This window comes from Onychostoma macrolepis, chromosome 25 (genome assembly GCF_012432095.1).
Source record: "Onychostoma macrolepis isolate SWU-2019 chromosome 25, ASM1243209v1, whole genome shotgun sequence".
NCBI lineage: Eukaryota > Metazoa > Chordata > Actinopteri > Cypriniformes > Cyprinidae > Onychostoma > Onychostoma macrolepis.
Genome location: NC_081179.1, coordinates 19,536,353 through 19,551,442, shown reverse-complemented (window position 1 = coordinate 19,551,442; position 15,090 = coordinate 19,536,353). Strand labels below are relative to the sequence as shown.

Sequence of the window (15,090 nt, the reverse complement as noted above, 5' to 3'; positions counted from 1 at the left end):
TTTACTTGTTTCATTACTGGATGAATCTGCGTTTTTGAATGAATCTCTTAAAATAATGATTCAATGACTCACTCATAAAGACTTCACTTGCTTCTTTTCTGGGTTTTGCATTTTTGAACAGTCACTTGTCAACACCTACTGGCAAAACAATGTAATTGATACAATCTTTATTTGAAGGCGTCAAGTCATTTTAAAGAAATTTATTTACTCTATTTTGATTGCTAGACATCAGTATTTCAATCCAAACTTTTTGAATCAAGATCACTAACTTTTAATGAATAATCGCGCAGACTGAAACAATATTTTCTTGTAAAACATACTACACTAATCTTTGTTTTATTTGCTACTTTGAAAAATGCTACTTTTTTTTCCCAGTGTGGAAAAGAGCAGCTTGAACATTCTACTAAATATCTCTTTTTGTGTTCCTCAGAAGAAAGTCAGTCGTATTGGTTTGGAACAGTATGTGGATGAGTAAATGCGTTTTAATTTTGAATGAACTATTCCTTTAACTCAAAATAAGGTCAAATGGATAGTTGACATCAGGGGTTTAATGATCTAACAATCAGTTACATCAGTCATGAGTCATTTTTGGTTTGCAAACTCAAGCCAGTTAGAAGCCAAACCTGCTTGATTACAACAATGCTGATGATAAAATGGGGATGTTTCCCCCCATTTCCTATTATAAAAAAACTTCACCGAAATACTGTCATTAAAGCATTACAAAGTGATAGTTTGTGAAATAATAGCTCACTGTGCATCATTACCCGATTTAACCCTGTGTAAAGGCCTTTTTGGTGAGCTGCTAGTTGTAATGATTCAATTAGAGATTCTTACAATGCAAAAGACAATCTTAATTTGTTTAAAAAAGTGATCTAAGAATATCAGTTTGGAAATCTGGGACATTAAAAGAGACCTACAGACCTCCTTTTATTTAAAGGGATAGTTACTCCTGAAAATAATTTATTCACGTTCATGTCATTGCAAACCGTTTTTTCATCTTAGGAACAAGAATAAGGATATTTTGAATATTTCAACCACTTTTACAGTGAAAGTTAATGGGGTCTAAAACAACACTGACAATTCCCATGGACATTTTTCAAAATATCTTCACTTGTGTTCCACAGGAAAAAGTCAAAAAGTAAATAACAAAAAAAAAAAATCCTTGTTGCGTGAGATAAAAATCATTTCTGATTATCAACTTGAAGGGCAACTGCTAAAATCCACAAGTCAATGGCCCCGTCTATTAACCTATCGCACAGTTATTCTAGGTCTATCAAGGTTAAATCCATGAAACCTTGACCAAGTACTATAAAACTCTGCAAACATAACACAAATCACATTTGCTCTGTCAATGATTAGATGTCCCATTTACACACACCTCCAACAAACCAAAACATACAGTCACGGTTGACAGTAAATCCTGGAGGAATCACTTGGGTGGAACCTGGATTCAAAATGCGTTGAAGTTACAACTACGCTGGGACTGATTCAGCTCATTCATTGTTCCTGACATTGTTTCCCCTTCTGAATTCCTTCAAAATGAGCTCTCGAGCAAACAATAGCAGTGAAAACCTAAGGGTGCGATAAGCTTCACAATTTCTGATAAAATAAGCTGCAGAGAAAATCAGAAGTGTTTCTCAATCCTGTGAGTCGTACGCAAAAACATTGAGGGCGAAACGCAGCTGCCGAGCCCCCTCTTATTCCTCTGATAGGCTGAAATGGCGGCTGGTGATATTTTCTCATTCAGCCAGCTCAAAAGCAGAATTGACCTCATGTATCTCCACGCCTTTAAAAAAGCAGCTCCTTGCTGCAGAAATGCAAGCGTCAAACTGGAGTTCAACTAACTTAAGAACAGAATTCATATTATTCTCTTGGGAAGAGAGTGCTTTATACTCCTCTCTTTTCTTGAGCTGGTTGGGGTTTTAATGAATGTCCCTATTATTACTACTGGTTATTTCACCCTGAACTCAACTAAATATCATCATACCAATTAGAGAGTAAAAGGGTTTACAGACTGATCCCACAGATGAAAATGATGAAATTCCACTTTGTTCTGTAGATCTCTGGAAAATCATCTACTGCACTGTGTGAAATTAAACAATGGATTTCAAGGGGTTAAAAATATTTTGGGCTTTTCAAAGGAATTTTAAACATCAGCTAAATTATTTAATGTAATCACAAAAGTAATTTTATGGCGTTCAATCTAGTACCGATTAGCTTAATGCAAATTATATATATATATATATATATATATATATATATAGGTAACAATACAGTGTTTGGTAATACTAGTACTACTAATAATACTTTTACTATATTAAAACATTTCTTAAACATTTTTTTCATGCAAAATATTTTTCCATTTTTGGATGATTTTGAGATTTTTCATATTCTGACTTTTTATGCATTTATTTATTTAACTAGTTATTTTTAATATTATATTATATTATATTAATATTTTGAATGCAATTATAGTTTGAATGCCATTATTTATGCTTACTTTAACTAAAAACATCAAACAGAGAGGATAAGTTTCGCTGCTGGATTACATTTATTTTGCATTATATTAATGAGAATGACATTTTTTCATTAAAGTAATGAAAATTCATAGCAAACGTGCTTAATTGTCAATCTTAATCTTTCCCAAGCAAAATAAAATGTGGCACTAAAAAAAAAAAAAACTGATCTGAAGAACATACAATGTAACATCAAGAACTTTTTAATCTCTAAAGAATTATGAAACAACTCAAGAACCCAATATAAACCTAAAATAGTTCTCAATAAAACAGGGTTCTTTACTGAAATATGCTGCAAAGTACTTTCAGTTTTGCACTTAAAAAATAATAATACAATGTAATACAATAAAGTATCGATTTTACTCCAACAACTCAAAGTAGATGGAACAGAAACTTTGTAGACTGCAATTTAAACCAGGGTGCCCATTACAGCAATCAGTGTTCTCTGCTGAAATGACGGTTTGTGGGAAAGCACAGCTGACTTCCCTCTGTACATCAACTCCCCATGGGACGTTACTATCCTCAGCCCCTACCAACCACACACACCCGCGCTGCAGAGGTGCGCCCCTGGCGTGTTTGTTTGCACTCCACACTGGTTGTCAAGGTAAGCATAAGCGGGGAGGGCTGGTGAGCAGCAGCGCCTCTGGCACCGGGGTGTGTGAAACCCGTCCCTCGCCCCTCTGCATGTGCGCAATGCCACATGAGATCACTGTATGGAGTACCGTTACTGTCAATGAGGAGACTTTGATTATAAGCCCTTTTTCAAACCTTAAAGAGAGAGTTCACCCAAAAATAAAAATCCTGTCATGTGCTCACCCACAAGTTCTCATCTCCAAACCTGTGTGAGTTTCAAAAGACGGTGTTTTGAAGAATGTTGGTAACCAAAGAGTTTGATTTATTTCTATACAATAGAAGTCAATGGCTACCGACAGCTGTTTGATTACCAGCATTTTTCAAAAATCGTCTTTTGTGTTCAACAGAAGAAATAAACTCATACAGGTTTGGAACAACATGAAAGTGAGTAAATAATGACAGAATATACATTTTCAGACAATCCATTTCCTTATCTGTTTTTAAATTGTATTTCTTAACATTAGCGCTGTTGCTAACTTGCGTACAGGCTCTTTGAATATTAGCTGGCCAGAACTTGGCACAACTGGCTGGATTTCTTCCTCCTCATAATTCACCTCTTGTATGTTTATATTTTCTTTCTTCCCTTAGCTTTCTTCCGACATGAGGAGGAAAGAACAGACTTGTTTATACCTTCATGAAGCACAGTCAGGCGTTAAGTACAGACTTGATCTGAGTGTTTATGTACCTTAGAATACCTAGTGGGGCCAATTACAGCTCAGAACGGCTCAATCTCTGAGGAAGCGTTCTCCGTCACGGCACGAGGATCTCTATTTCCAGATGGCATAACATGAAGGGAACACTGTGATCTGTTTAGTTTCTTCGAATCAGTGACCAATTTTGGATCATGCTTATGCTCAATTTCACTTGCTAAATAAGAGTCATGGAAAACCTTACGACTAGATTGTATGGGCAGAATCTATGGGCCAGATTTACTAAACAGGGCAAATTAGCGTTAGAGTGCAATTGCTTAAAAGCACCGATGGGAGGGGAAAATTCTGCAGGTGATTTACTGACAAGGTGCACATTACCAGTGAATTGACGAGCGCAAATTTTAGTAAATCGTGTTGCATGATTCATTTAAATACTCTCCTCCCATAAATTCATCAATCGAAAGGGAAGGGAAACTCCTACAAATGCATATTCAATAGGTTGAGTCACAAAAATAACTGTGTCCACGCCTTTTCAGTGCTAATTTCCTACTGCGTGTCTTTAGTAAATCCTGCAATGCAATGTAGCGAACACGTTGACTGCTAATCTGTAACACTAGCTGATTCACAGCACTCATTGGGTCTAATTATTTCACAATATTAAATATTTATAACTATTTTTACACACCAAGCTAGCTAGCATAAAATGCTGAGCTGTTTAATTCAGAAATTTCACTTATAGGTTTTAGTCTTGCAAAATTTTGCAAAAATAGGTTGTGCATACAGACAGATCTTTAAAAAATCTACCTAAAGCATAAAGCAGTAGCATAAATATGCAGTGAGCATAAATTTTACTATAATTTATGCTCTAATCTGTATGCTAGTGAAATGTTCAGTTCTACTTATTGAGTCTAATATAGCCACTTCACTTGCAAAATTAGCTTCATGGAAATCACAACTAAGTTGAATGCACAAAACAACTAGCTAGCATAAAACAGTAGCATGAAACATATGTGTTTACAAACTTGTGTTTATGTAAAATATCTTGTGGCATTTACATAATGGACCAGCATTTTACACGCATGTTACAAAACATTTAGTAGGTAGTAACACTTATTGGGTCTATTTTAATTGGGTCTAATTTTTATTTTTATTTAACATTGTAATAGCAATTGTACGTACAGATAAAGAGCCTAAAACAGCAAGGTAGCATAAAATACTAGCATAAAACATTTGCGTTTATTTTCATAAATATGTTTGTGTACATAAGTGTTAGCATAACACACATGCTACAAAACATTTAGCCGTAGCACTTGGGTCTAGTTTAACAGTTTCATTAGCTAAATTAGCTTTTAGTAAGTGTAGTTTTGTGACCAGGTACATGCAGATAGGCTAAAGAACCTACAGCAGCTAGCTAGCATAAAACACTAGCATGAAACATTTGTTTACCTTAGTAAAATATGTTTTGGACATTAATGTAATGGACTAGCAGTTAGCACAAGTTGCAGTTTACAGCAGTAAGAGATTAAATCCATCTTTTTTTTTTTTTTCTGTTTTCGGGTTCCCTTTTCCAGTTCTACCTGTCATTTCTCGTTCTCTTTCCGCTATGTCTTAAACGTCCTATATATTTTCCCCCATCTATGTTTTGGACATTAATGTAATGGACTAGCAGTTAACAAAAGCTGCAGTGTTTACAGTAGTAAGAGATTAAATCCATCCTTTTTTTCTGTTTTCGGTTCCCTTTTCCAGTTCTACCTGTCATTTCCCATTCTCTTTCCGTATGTCTTAAACGTCCTATATATGTTTCCCCGTCTTTCTCGGTACTTTGCTGTGTCATTCTGTAACAAGCCCCCGTGAGTGTGTGCAGAATAGCACGCACTCTTTTAACATAGACACACTGCAGCCTCAGAGGAGGAGAAAGTAGGGCAGGATGTCTTCCATGCTCCAATCAAGGCTAGGAGAACTTGAACAGCAGCCTGGAGCATCTGATGCCATATAGGCTTGATGTGGGAAGGAGGAGAAATCTAGAAGCTTCCACTGTAAATTACAGACTGTGTCAATCATGGCTTTCTAAATCAGGTAAAATGGATAAGTCAAGTGGTTTAGAAAATATACAGAAAGAGAAAGAAATCGTCCTGCCAGACCATTTATTCACAAACTTGTGCTAGAAGATTTAAGTGAATGCTTGGTGATGGTTTACCACATTCTTTTCTTATGAAAATTAACCATGTTTTTACCACAAATAAAACCAAAACTAAACTATGGTAACCACAATTTAACCATCGGGTTGCTACACTAACCCCATTTAACTGTGGTATTTATAGTAAAACTTTGGAATACAAATGATAATCAATATACCAAAAAGCCATAGTAACTATACTTTTGCTATAATAAAACCATGGTTAATTTTCATAAGGTATGTACCAGTGTTTGGCTGTTAGCATTAGCGGTTAGCACATTCTGGTAAATGCCACAATTACACTGTTTTAGACCTAAAAAGTATCTTTTTCCATTGACAAAATATTCTGTAGTCACATGAGCAAAGATGGCAGATTTAAAAACATGGTAAATGTAAAATCAAATAATGAACTGTAGAGGAAGAAAAACGTGCAAGTTTAGCTGTGTGCGTGCACATACGCTTAGCTGTGCAAACACGCCATGAGCTACTTTACTCAATGGAAAACAAATACAGCATGACTGATATTAAACTCCTAAAGCCAAAGATTAGCACACTTTTAAAGCTCACAACATAGATCTGTTTATTACATTACATTTATGTACAAAAGCATAAATGTATAAAACATGCCCCCGGACAGAAGAAAACAGATGCTGCACTTTCTTTGTAAATATATCATGCTGGTATTGAGTTGATTTCTTTTTCTACAGGGAAGCTGAAAAACTGTGTAATTTCTAAAGGTTTAGGATGAGATGAATGAAGGATGACAGAGGCAGAAAACTATTATGTTTGAATTCCAGGGTGGGAGAGAAGTCGTGTTCACATCTGCCCACTTACAGTACATACTGTAGCACAGAAAGGTGATCTCACAAACTTCATCCAGTCTAGAGTAATGCAATATTACTGCACAATCAATATGAGCATAAATCTGAACAGACTATTTCTTGCGATCATACGGTTGGATGCTTACCAGTAGACGACTATATAGCCTAAGTATCAGTATAGTGTACTTTGCGGGGCCTGTAAATATTGAATAACTGATATACTGTGTGAACTATTTGCATACTGATATATTTAAACAAAAACTCATCCTCCATATTCACAGGCAATAAGCTTTGTATTGCAGACAAAGCAGACAGACAGGTCTTAAAATATTGGATTAGGTGTAAAGGTATTAACCAGGATGCTTTTAATGAAATAAGGCGGGCGGCTCCACAACAAACATCTTCACAGATCTTCAGACAGCGCTTAGATGTTGTCAAACACTGGAAGAGGGAACTTAAGGACATTCTATTGCACTCCAAAATCAACACCAGACCAAACAAAGCTGAAACATGTTATTAGCCTTTAGAATTAGCATTATCCAAACATTTACAACTTTGAAAAAAAAAGAATGGGAGAGTTGAGTGTTAGTTTTAAAGTAGGCCTATTGCTTAAAACTTGGGATAAAATAGAAAATTAAAATGTACAGTCTTTGGAAAACCGATCAAAATACTGTCGACTCATCCTGCACTATTTTTGTCCAATAAAATGCGTTCTAGAATGATTTGAAACCTCACACCACCTGACTAGAAGTAGCAAATTACAGTCAACTACAATACAAGGATATTTGCTATTGGCTAAAACATCCCAGCCTACAATATATATATATATATATATATATATATATATATATATATATATATATATATATATATATATATATATATATATATATATACAATGCATCTGTGATGATGTCAGTCAATGAATGTGTTTGAATACGCAATCTTGAACCTTGGAGAAAAAGTTCTAGTCATGTAGTACCGATCTAGAAAGCCAACTTTCATTAAAAAACTATCTTGTCAGCTGTGAATCCCCCCTTTAAGGGTTTACATGCAAATTAATAACCTGACAATGCAATGTTTTTTTTGTGCTTGATGTCAAAATGTAATAACAGACCTTTCATGGCCTGAGAAATAAACGGCATTCAGTTTTACACAACCCTGCAAGCTGCTGGCTTGTTAAGCATAATCAGAGTTAGCCTGTGCATGTTAATGCACTCATTATTAGCCACTTTCTTTCTATTTTTGCCATTGGTCAATATTAGAAAATGAAAATACGAGGTCTAATATTTTCTAAAACAGTGTAGGCTACTTTTCATCTATATCAGGCAGCAAAAACAGTTTTTTTTTTTATAACAGATAAATGTACAAATTAATAACATTGGCCATAATGTGAAAATAATTATCTCTTAATCTTTATCAGCCAGAATTTCTACATTTTCTACATAAATGCATCCCTAAGTGCAACAGCAATGGTTTATAAAAAGAGTTAACATTTTTTTGAAATGAAAAAAAATCAAGCCCACTCACATGTAAATGTATTGCTAGAAACAACCTGGCCATATTTCAAGCTTTCAAGCATGAGCCAAGCATGAGTAATCAGCAGTTCCTATTGGACCGCGGTACTTGTGGATGAGAGGCTAAATATGAAGAGTTTGGCACTACTGGAATGTAGCAGCTCCAAGCAAATTAACTCAGAGCTCTGCTGAAAACGTTGCCTTAATGCTAAAACAAAAGCGACAATCTTGTTACCTTGAAGTCAGTCTGAAACAGCATTCCAAAACAGTTTGATCTTCACAACATGATATATTTCCAAAGGAAACTATGCATTCAAAACAACGTACATTTGTACATTTTATTTATTATTTTGATTTTTTTAGTAAATCCACCAAGAACTTAAGTGCTAGTGGAGCACACCATCCAACTGCCATTGGTCGAAAAAGCAAATAGCCCCGCCCCAAACTGACAAAACAAAGAAATGTTTTGATAGCAGCTACCACAAAGCCTCAGTGTTTACTCTTTTCATGGGAATCAACTAACAGTACAAGGATATTTGCTATTGGCTAAAACATCCCAGCCTACAAAATATATATATACAATGCATCTGTGATGATGTCGGTCAATGAATGTGTTTGAATACACAATCTTGAACCTTGGAGAAAAAGTTCTAGTCATGTAGTGCCATTCTAGAAAGCCAACTTTCATTAAAACCCCATGGCTTATTTAAGCTTTCATTAAGTTTTTATTTTTTTATTTTTTTTTTTTAAATCCAACAACAGCTCTATAGCATTAGATATCAGAAACCGTGGTAAAGAGCTCTGCTGCACAGAAAGGAAGTGCCGACTGACCAGCCAACGACCTCTTAAAAAAAGAATTCAGCTGTCTGGAGTTCTCACAAAGAGCTATCAGCGAGAAAACCGACACAGTTGGAACAGGAGGGTACGAATAAATTAAGGAACAAACACTGGGTTGTTAAGGCAGCTTTATTCTTGCTTTGCTCTTCCCAACATTTCACTGGAGACTTCTGTCTGAGCTATCTGATACTGAATGTGAACTAGCGGTTGGTCGTTTTAATGAGCAGGGCTGAACTATCATTGCATATCTCAAGATATATTTATTTTTGAATGAAAGAGAAACATACAAGCAGACTCACATTAGGTCGACACTATTTACACCCTGCAGCTGGTGGGAATGCAGTGACTTTGGCTGATGTCAGCAGGGTCATGACATAAGACACACAGAGTTATGCTATTCTCAGCATCAGATATAGAAACTGAAATAACATTAAAGCAATAGTTAATCCATAAAATAACATTTGATGAGAATTTGCCCACTCTCAGGGCATCCAAGATTTGGATGAGTTTGTTTCTTTATCAAATCTGATTTGGAGATTTTTGATGAAGAAGGCATTATTATGGATTACGGATTCATATAGCCAGAAGCAACAACAGTTTACGGTTAAAAAAAAAAAAAAGTCTGATTCGTTTCATACAAACACACAGCTTTTCGCTTCACGGGATGTTAATTAATGGACTTACTTGTGGATTACTGTGATGTTTTTATCAGCTGTTTGGACTCTCATTCTGACGGCACCCATTCACTGCAAAGGATGAGCAAGTGATGTAATGCTAAATTTCTCCAAATCTGTTCTGATGAAGAAACAGATCTCATCTACATCTGAGATGGCCTGAGGGTGAGCACATTTTTAGCAAATTTTCATTTTTTGGTGAACTATTCCTTTAATATAGGCTACTGTAATTAATAAAATGTTAACATAATATTAATTATGCAAATATTATTATTATTAAACCTTTGGATGCTGATTGGTCAATAAAGCATGGCTAAATTAACAATAGTGAAGGCATTTCATACTTTATTGCTTAATTCATTTAAAAATACATAAACTATATTATATAGGCCTATGTATTATTAATTGCACATTGAATGTATTTACATTAACTTATTTATCTTGTAAAGTGAACTAAGCTCGAGAAGGACACTATCAATTAGAATAATATTACTGTTGTATATTAAAATACACAATTTATATATTTAAATTATTAAGTTAAACAATGTTAAAAATAACAGTACTAACGCATCAGTGTTTAATGTAATACAAGGTATTATTTGCAAGTCTATACTTTGAATGTCTGACAGCTGCAGGGATTTTTGCCAATAGAATTCGGTTCAGTAATGTCTAAATAAGGGAGGAGGCGGACAGTAGGCGACTTTATATGAAAGTGGGTGACATCAACTGCAGATAAGAAAAACATAACGGAACAATGCAGCGCTGTAACGTTTTAAAGGATTCGTGCTGGTTTGGGATGGATGGATGCCGGAGGAAATTCAATAATCACATTCACATCCAAATGCAAATAATCAATGCTGCTCGTTGTGGTTATTTATGCTGAACAGCTGCCCATCGTTCCATCCCGATTCAAAGCACACAGCAGCTGTAATACAGTTATATTTTCATATCTCTATCGCTGATTTGTCTTACCTCTGTTGCAGACGCAACTTCAGCCCTCGAAGACCGAAACGTGGCAGGAGGAGATCTAGACGTATCCGAACGACTTCATGTCAGATCTAGAACGGCTCTGTTTGGGTTTGATGGGGTTCAGATCACACCTCAGGAACCGTCAATCATCTACTAAATGGAATGGAACTGTGCGACGCTCACGTTCGTCCCGAAACAAAGTAACGCTCGTGCCGTATGCAGTCTCAAAATGTGGAAAGGCCGCTCGAAACGCCGTTTTCCAAACGCGATACAATTGGAAGTTGGAAGTTAACCGCGCACACCTGCATCCTCAAGAGATGGAAGATGATGGAAAGATAAAATAGCGGTCCATAGCATGCCATAACCGCTGGCGTACAGCTGTGTATTCTGGAGCGCGGACGGCAGGAAATGCCTTTGGAGGAAAGGAGGCGCTTAACCAGTCAGAGTGGAAACGCGTGCGCTGGATTTAACCCTCATGAAGCCTGACGTCATGCTGGACAGCAGAACTTTTAGTCTTCATGCTCTGATTCACCAAGTCCTTAAGATTTTATATCTTGAGAATTTTCAGACCTGTCCGTACAACTGTTCTGTTGCGGTTCATATATCAAACATTTCATCAACGCTCTTTCATCCACATAAACATGACATAGTGTAACAGAATGTAAAAACGGGGCATGGAAATACACTAAATAGTATTAGCTTTGTTTTGCTGAACAATGCGTATTTAATGAAAGGATTGCGGTTTGTTTCACGAGGTTCATAAATTATTGCATATTTCCTTGGACATGCAGCCAACATTATTCTGAATAAATATTCTATTGTCTTTATTATTTATAGACAAAGCCTTGCAATTGTAAGCAGCTTTGTGGCCAGTGTCCCCCAACAATATTATTCATTCATTTTCCAATTGTTTGTTAGTTAGTTACACTGTAAAAAGTGATACATTGACTTCACTTAAAAAAATCGAGGAAACCCGTTGCCTTAAAATTATTAAGTAAATAATAATTTAAAAAAAAAGAAAAAAAAAGTTAAGCAAACTTGATAATTCACTTAACTTATTTTTTTTTAAATTATCATTTACTTAAAAGTTTTAACGGGATGGGTTTCCTCAATTTTTTTAAGTTAAGTCAACTTATCACTTTTCACACTGTATCACTGTAAAGTGATAAGTTGACTTAACTTAAAAAAAATTTGAGGAAACCCCTTGCCTTAAAATTATTAAGTAAATAATATATATTTTTTTAAAAGTTAAGTGAACTTGACAATTCACTTAACTTATTTTTTTTAAATTATAATTTACTTAAAAATTTTAATGCAACGGGTTTCCTCAATTTTTTTAAGTTAAGTCAACTTATCACTTTTTACAGTGTATGCAGATTTGTTAATTCAAGTGTACATCAAAAAGCGGAGAATCCCAAAAAAATTCCATAATCTGATAGGTTATGAAAATATTATTTATTTCTTTGTTTGATTGATGTTGTTTGTTTTTGTGTTAGTTAGTTATACAGATTTGTGAATTGTTTCAGAGTACATCAAAACATAAACTGTCACAATCTCACGGGGGAGCACGGGAACCAGGAACGAGGAGACGAGGAATTAGCAACACGGGAGTTTTAATATACAGACAGGAACACAGATCACAGGCAGGGTTGACGTACAGGATGACTTTCAAAGACCGACAAACACTAACTGAAAGGACTGGGGTTTATAAAGACAAGACAATCAATGAACTAAGGAGACACACCTGGAATCAAATTAAACAATCAAGGGGAGACAGAAACTAGGTCACAGGGCACACATGGGGAGCAAAACACACACAAGACAGTCCAGGGACGTGACATTACTCCCCCCTCCCGGAAGGTGCGTCCTCGCACCGTGGAACAACAGAGGGGGGGGGAAACGGGTGGGAACCTTGGCGGAGGCTCAGGAGGAGGACGGACCACCGGGAGGAGGTCGGCAGACAGAGACCAGGGAGGCAACGAAGGAGGGAGGAGCCAGGGAAGAGACAGGAGGGACACGGAGCAGGAGGAGCCTGGCCGGACCCAGGCCACAGCCATGATGATGGCCCACGGTGGAGCCGACGGAGGGAGGAGCCATGGAGGAGGAATGGCCTCCGACTCCAGGGGGCCGACCAACGGCGGCGGAGCAGGTGGTGGAGGAGCCCGAGGCGGAGACGGAGAGCCGACGAGCCAGGGGAATGCCGAGGATCCGGGGGGCCAAGGTGGAGCAGAGTGCTCTGGCGACCGAGGCGAAGGCGGAGCTCCGGAGATCCGCGGCGGAGCCGGAGCGACTGAGGACCAAGGTGGAGCTGGCGGGAGGAAGGAGCCCAACTGAGCCGGTGGGACGGAGCGACGAGGTGCAGCCGGAGGAGCGGAGTCCTGAGGCGATGGCGGGTCGACGCCCGACCAAGGCGGAGCCGGAGGGACGAGGGAGCCTGGTGGAGCTGGAGGATCGACGGGTGACGGTGGAGGCGAGGGAGCTAGGAGCCGAGGTGGAGCCGCTGGGTCAACGGGCCGAGGCAGAGTCCGGGCCGAGGAGGTTGGAGGCGGAGGTGAGGGATACTCCAGCCCCGGCGATGCTGGAGGATGGCAGTCCTGTGGGGCTCGCACCGTATTGATGGTGGGCTGAGGGCGAGCAGAGGGGCTGCCAGACGACAGCGGTGGAGGAGGCAGGAGCGGTGGGAGGGTGGGCATTTGCGAGGGGCCGGCACTGGGGGCGCCTTGAAGCGCGGACACTTGGGGCGCCTGGCAGCGGAGACAGGAAGACGCCTTGCAGCGCTGGAGACAGGGAGGCGCCTTGCAGCGCTGGAGACAGGGAGGCGCCTTCTGGTGCAGGCACTGGGGGCGCCTGGCAGCGCGGTGCTGGACGGGACCAGCGGGTCTTCTTGGAAGCGCCTTCGCGGGCGCAGGCACTGGGGGCGCCTGGCAGCGCGGTGCTGGACGGGACCAGCGGGACTTTGGAAGCGCCTTCGCGGGCGCAGGCACTGGGGGCGCCTGGCAGCGCGGTGCTGGACGGGACCAGCGGGACTTTGGAAGCGCCTTCGTGGCGCAGGCACTGGGGGCGCCTGGCAGCGCGGTGCTGGACGGGACCAGCGGGATTCTTGGGAGCGCCTTCTGGCGCAGGCACTGGGGGCGCTAAGCGCTGTGCTGGACGGAACCAGCGGAGACTTCTTGGGAGCGCCTCTGGCGCAGGCACTGGGGGCGCTGAAGCGCTGTGCTGGACGGAACCAGCGGAGACTCTTGGGAGCGCCGTGGCGCAGGCACTGGGGGCGCTGAAGCGCTGTGCTGGACGGAACCAGCGGAGACTCTTGGGAGCACCTTCTGGCGCAGGCACTGGGGGCGCTGAAGCGCTGTGCTGGACGGAACCAGCGGAGACTTCTTGGGAGCGCCTTCTGGCGCAGGCACTGGGGGCGCTCTGAAGCGCTGTGCTGGACGGAACCAGCGGAGACTCTTGGAAGCGCCTTCTTGGCGCAGGCACTGGGGGCGCTGAAGCGCTGTGCTGGACGGAACCAGCGGAGACTTGGGAGCGCCTTCTGGCGCAGGCACTGGGGGCGCTGAAGCGCTGTGCTGGACGGAACCAGCGGAGACTCTTGGGAGCGCCTTCTTGGCGCAGGCACTGGGGGCGCTGGAAGCGCTGTGCTGGACGGAACCAGCGGAGACTCTAGAGGGCTTTTGCGAGGGCAGGCACTGGCGGGCTCTTGCGAGGGCAGGCACTGGCGGGCTCTTGCGAGGGCAGGCACTGGCGGGCTCTTGCGAGGGCAGGCACTGGCGGGCTCTGCGAGGGGCCGGCTCTGGTGGGCTTGCCATACTCTCTGCCGGCGGGCTTGCCATACTCTCTGCCGGCGGGCTTGCCATACTCTCTGCCGGCGGGCTTGCCATACTCTCTGCCGGCGGGTTTTCCTGGACCGCGAACGGCGGCTGGTGAAGGGAAACGTTGACCTCCAGATCCGCTTTCCCAGTCCAGTAAATCCTCCTCCATGTCCAGCAGCCCCAGATAGATGATCAGCTCATCCTCAGCCGTGATGCAGGGGTGGAGCTCCACTCCGCGCCACACCGCCCACGGTTGGCTCCTCGCGATGGGCACCGCCGCCGCTCGCACCTGATCTGACGTGTTGGGCTCAACTTCCGGGCGATCTTCCGCTCAGTCGCCGGCTTCGCGCTGGCTCGCAGATCGCAGCGGCAATGGCTCTCCGTCATCGGTGGGCTCGGGCTGATGCTCCGTACCGCTGGGAGTTGGTGGGCTGGGCTCTGGGTCTGGAGTGGATCTGGCGAGATCATCCTCGGAAGAGACGGTGAGG

The 15,090-nt window shown here is 40.9% G+C and overlaps 1 protein-coding gene across 1 annotated transcript in view; it reads right to left on the bottom strand.

Moving 5' to 3' along the window:
• Window positions 1-11,557, bottom strand: part of osbpl5 (oxysterol binding protein-like 5) — a 54,084-nt gene extending 42,527 nt beyond the window's left edge. The window contains exon 1 of the mRNA XM_058767325.1: window positions 10,797-11,557. The gene's annotated coding sequence lies outside the window, so the exon portion shown is untranslated. The remainder of the gene's footprint in view (window positions 1-10,796) is intronic.
• Between the last annotated feature and the right edge of the window lie 3,533 nt (window positions 11,558-15,090).